Raw genomic sequence first — 5,921 nt, 5'->3', positions numbered from 1 at the left:
ATCACAGTGGAGTCAGCTGTCTTAACCGTGGCTTGTGTACTGCAAACACATACCAGCTTCATCACTGTGTCTGTCACGCGACTCTGTTTCCCTTTCGGGCTCTGTCTTTACATTTATTTTGAAAGATGAAGCTGGTGATTATGTTAAGGGGCGTTACATTTCCGACGAGTGCTTGCGGTGTTCGGCCAATCACAATGCACTGGGTCAGCTGGCCAATCAGAGCAGACTGCGCTTGTCGGAAGGAGGGACTTTGTAGAAAACGAAGCGTTTGAGAGAGGCGGGGCATAGAGGACCTACAATAATGTACAGTATTTGAAAAATAATGGGTTTTTTGAACATTAAAGCATGTCAACATATTCTGTTACACCAAATACACAAAATAATGATCTTTAAAAAAGCATCATATGACCCCTTTAATGCTGCTCAATGTGAAAGCCCGCAGGTGATGGAGATTTACCGCTGATTACAGAACCGGCTTTACTGATAAGATGCGTGTTAAATATCGCATGCGATTTATCGTGCAGCCCTAATCTTCACACATGCGTGCAGAGGTACTCTCGATAATGGCGGAAGACGTGATTTAGAGGAGAAGAATTGTTGAATAAAGTCATTATTTTTGTTTTGTTTTTTTTTGTGCACAAAAAGTGTTCTCGTAGCTTTGTAAAATTGTGTTTGAACCACTGATGTCACATGGACTGTTTTACCGATGTCCTTACTACCTTTCTGGACCTGGGAACATTTCAGTTGCATTGCTGTCTACGCAGGGTCAGAAAGCTCTTGGATTTCATCAAAAATATCTTAATTTTTGTTCCGAAGCTGAACAAAGGTCTTACGGGTTTGGAACGACATGAGGGTGAGTAATTAATTACAGAATTTTAATTTTTGGGTAAACTATCCCTTTAAGGATTAATATTACTAAATTCTTTGCATTGTTCATTTTTTTCCTGATCACCCTGCTGCTGTTTATTCAGCAATAATCAACACTGTTGCTGTACATTACCCCTTCCGTATGCTATTGCAATGACTGTAAACCCTGTTGACTGTGAAAGTTTGATGATTCATGCAATTTCTAGGTACAATAGGATCAGCAATAAAAGCACAGCATTGATTTTGGCCCACAACAACCCAGTTTGCACCCAAAACAATTAAAGCAATAGTTCTTCGAAAAATGAAAATTTGCTGAAAGCTTATTCACCCTCAGGTCATCCGAGACGTAAATTAGTTTCTCAGTTTCTTTCTTCATCGGAACAGATTTGGAGAAATTTAACATCACTTGCTCATTAGTGGATCTTCTGCAGTGAATGGGTGCCGTCAGAATGAGAGTTCAAACAGCTGATAAAAACATCACAATAATTAATCAACATCATTATTTTTTTTTTAAAGAAACAAATCCATGATTAAGACGTTAATTTTAAATGTTGCTTCTGGCTAAAATACAAGCCCATAACACATAATAACACTTCCTGGTTGGGGAAATGCACTTGTATTTTAGACTAAAGCAATGGTTTGAAGTTAAAAACATCTTAATGTTGGTTTTTTTTCTTACAAGCAAGCAGCTTTTAACTTCACAAACTGTTAATTGGGGAACTGGAGTTATGATGTAAATCATTTTGATGCTTTTATCAGCTGTTTGGACTCTCATTCTGATGGCACCCATTCACTGTAGAGGATTCATTGGTGAGCAGTTGAATGCTAAACTTCTTCTTCAAAAAAAAATTCTGATAAAGAAACAAACTCATCTACGTTTTGGATGGCCTGGGGCTTGCTATTTTCTGCAATTTTTTTATTTTGGGGTGAACTATCTCTTTAAGTTTGCTCATAAGCATAAGGCTGACTTATGTGAATCTGCATTTAGGTTGATTTCAAATGCAAATTTTTTTTCACCCTGTAAATATTCCACACTGTCCCAGTTCAATGACCCATTTAGGAATGTGCCATCCTACCTTTACATGCGTTTTGACACAAGTGTGTCCAGGCTGCCATCCAGGGAGAAAAAAATCACAGCGATGCCCCTAAATCACCATGTCTCATCTCTTCATTTCCGCCGGTGATCACCACAGCTGATTTATTGCGCTATGTCTTGCTTACACTGTTTTATGAGGATTAAGGCTGCTGTACGACATAAGTGGGACAGAGGTGACTGACCGCACTTGTTCAGGAATAAATGTGATTTTCACCTCCACAGAAACAAGCACAAGGTAAATTTGCTTTCACACCCCTAGGTTCAGAAATTAGAGAACCGAGTCGCGAAATGCTCTGTCTTTAGTGAATTAAAAAGTAAGAGCAGAGTACAAATAAAGTGCTCTGTGATTTCCAGTCCATTAGATGAAAAAAAAAAGAAGGAAAATGTTGCAGAAGGCCAAAAGAACTCAGATAATTGGACCATCTTTGCATATTGCAGAGAACATGTGCATGTCTGTGTGTCTCCAAGCACTGAAATCACATTAACTACTGTGTATATGTAAAACATGTAACAATCTCTTCAACTTTCCTTCTCTATCTGTGTTTTGGCTAGCTCATGTTTCTCTGGGGAATGCTTCCACCCTGATAAGGACGTCATTTTCATATGGGCCAATCTGCTCAACAAGCAAGCTGCACCCACATACACCCACACAGTTCTTAGTACTATTAGCGTCATGTCATATGCAAGTTTGAGCTTGTCAGCAAAGGTGTGTGTGAGAGGGAACATTCAGGCTCTAGAGGAAGAGCTGGTGGAGGAGTGTCACAAAACTATGAGAATATCTGTCATCACATGGGTGGAGGATGCCCCTTTGAATGATTGCTTGTGATTGCATCAGGAATCAGGGCTTTCTCAGCTAGCCACATCATTTTAAACAACTGAAGATGTATAATTATATGTTGAGGAAAAATGCAATTTCAGCTCTTAGTTGTAAGCATAAGGTCAGGTGCAATCCCTTTTTTTCTTCTCATTTGTTTTGCTTTTTTTTTTGCACTGGGAAAATTTAAAAATTAAAAAAAAATCTATATGATTAAAAGTGTTAAATAGTATTACATTCTTATTTATTATTTTATTATTTTATAAATAAAAAATAAAAGAATATAAATAATGTTTGTGCATTATAACTTATGTATCATGGGGTTTTTATGAAGAAGTGTTTTATGCTTGCTAAGGCTGCATTTTTTTATTTACAAAATACAGTGAACAATAATGTTGTGAAATAATATATTACAATTTTAAGAGTGTTTTCTATTTTAATGTATTTAAAATTGTAATTGTTTTCCCATGATGGCAATGAATTCAGCTGCCATTACTCCAGTCTTCATTTTCACATGATCCTTCAGAAAGCATTCTAATATTCTGATTTGGTGCTCAAGAATCATTTCTTATTATTATCGATGTTGAAAAAAGTTGTGCTGCTGAATATTTTTTGTGGATACTTTATGGAAGCTGTATACTGTATGTAACTTGAAGCTGCAAAATGATTTTATTTTGTCCTGCTTTTATGAACTGATAACATACCACTGCCAGAGAACTTGTGTGGGTCTTGAGGGATTTGAGTAGCCTGTTCAGCAGGTTTTGAAGGCAAATAAGAAGTAGAAAATCAATGAAAACATTTCATTGGGTTTGTACTGATACTAACTGGTATGCAGTGCAAAGGCATTCTGGTTTATTCTACACCTTTGGGGATGGATTAACTGTGTATTTGTATTTAACTGTATTAATGATATCTGTACCCAGTTTCCAGCCCTGGTTTGATCATCAGTCCAGGAGTTCTGGGTCAGTGGCGTCTCAGTGACTCATGTTGCTTGATGTAATGGACCTACTTCTAGCGATGTGTGTAAATGTAAAATCACTCTTCACATATTTTGTCCACAGCACCAGGAGGAAGTCAGGCTTATATTATTTAGCTAACAAGATCAGTTAGACCAGAGCAATTACACTCTAGTGTCCCTTGAGCAGGAAATAAAACCTAATGATTTTAATGCTTATAGGACACTAATGGTGTTCTGGAGAGCCTGGTGGATCTGCATGGTGAATAGCCAGACTGTTCATTTGTGAGGATTCACATGATGAGACATCAGGGTTTGGGCTGTGTATGAGAAAAGCACAGTTGTGGTATAAAAGATTAACATACATTGATGTGATTTTCTTTGTAGACTGCAGTGTTTTTTTTTTTTTTATGTTTCATTGTTGTTCTATTAAAGCTGTTTACATTAAGTTTACATTCAATGAAATACATTTTATTTAAGAGGAAATGCATGTGTCAACCTTCTGTTGAGAAATAATAGCATTTATATAAAAAAGTAAGCTATATTTTTTTAAATGTGTTCTTTACTGGGTTTATATTTGTCATTAAATGATCTGGAGCAGTTAACCTGACACTTACATTAATACCTAACACGATGTTGCCTCCTAGTGGTCATAGAAATCTTAGCTTTTAGCTGCTGGGACTGTTGTTAGACATTACATTTTTATTATTATTACTTGCAAATACTTGCTCCTTGCAGTCCGGGGATTTTTATTTATTTATTTATTTTTAACCTTAATGTAGGTGTATTTATTTTCAAAGTCTTTAAGCACAGTATGACGTTACAATGTAAAATGACAGTTTTATATTTAGTATATATTTTTAAAATGTAATTTATTCCTGTGATGGCAAAGCTGAATTTTCAGCATCATTACTCCAGTCTTCAGTGTCACACGATTCTTCAGAAATCATTTTAATATGCTGATTTGCTGCTTAAGAAACATTTCTTAGTGTTATCATCAATGATGAATAAAATTGTAAAAATGAAACTTTTTTTTTTACGATTCTCTGATGAATAGACGGTTCAAAAGAAGAGCATTTATTTGATATAGAAAAATACTTTCGAAATGTCTTTACTCAATTGATGGCACCCTTGCTGAATAAAATTGTTCTGCTTTTCGATTTATTTATTTATTTAGAACTGTATAAAAACACAGTAGATACACTTATGCCAAATAATTAAAATTTTTTGACTGGACAGTTGGTTGAACATCTGAATGTGTTTTCAAATAGAAAACTATGTAGATAACATAAGTTATCATAACAGATTTGTTTTTGTTTGTTTGTTTGTTTTATGTATTAAGATGAAATTGTTGGTTGTGTTAGAAATTACACCACATCTGAGCAATAGTCATATTTTTGGGAGAAAAAAATAATGAATGAAAAAAATTTTTTATTTGTAATTATACTCTGTTTAGTTTGATTTATTTATTGTGAAGGCATTGTGTAAAAGTGTGACAAAAAGAATCTGCCAAAAATAAAGTGAATAAACGCCCGCCACATATTGAATACAATGGGTTTAGATTAAATGAATGAGTCTACAGAGTGAACATTTCAACGTTGTTATCTAACAGTTTCTCACTAGAGGGCGCTAAAGTAACAACAACAAACCATTTCGTTTGTTTTTTTTTTTTACAGAAAGCTAGTGGAGAAACGTGCCGTGATGTTCCTGGAGTTTTATGTTGTCTACATTTTCTCCACTTGGACTGGATATGTCAGATATGTAATAGCATATGCATATGTTTTAGTAATTGAGTTTTTCTGTGGTTGTGCCAGAAATGTATTTTAAATTGTGCCAATTAAATCTATAACACTGCAAACATACAACGTTTTAAGACATTGCCCCTATATTCAGCATCGTGGCAGAAATGCCTTAAAACAAACAACCGCTTCTATGAGTTTGTCTGCAGGCAGCACATGAACAAAAATCTAGTGTTTAGACTTCTTGCACTCCACTCCTCCCAGAGGTTGTTTGATTGACAGCTGTTTTGAAGGCTTTGGGCTGCTTACAGAGGCGTGAGAAGGAGGTACTCCGTTTCGGAAATCACATGCTGGAGTTTTTTTCACAGGCAGAAAGTAGAGGAGGAGACAGAGCTCAGAGTCCCGAGACTGTTCCTGTCCCAGCTCAAAGCATCCCTGATTGGCTGCCTG

The sequence above is a fragment of the Sinocyclocheilus anshuiensis genome, unplaced genomic scaffold, assembly GCF_001515605.1.
Source record: "Sinocyclocheilus anshuiensis isolate Anshui unplaced genomic scaffold, SAMN03320099.WGS_v1.1 scaffold423, whole genome shotgun sequence".
Lineage (NCBI taxonomy): Eukaryota > Metazoa > Chordata > Actinopteri > Cypriniformes > Cyprinidae > Sinocyclocheilus > Sinocyclocheilus anshuiensis.
Note: the sequence above shows the minus strand (reverse complement) of the source record.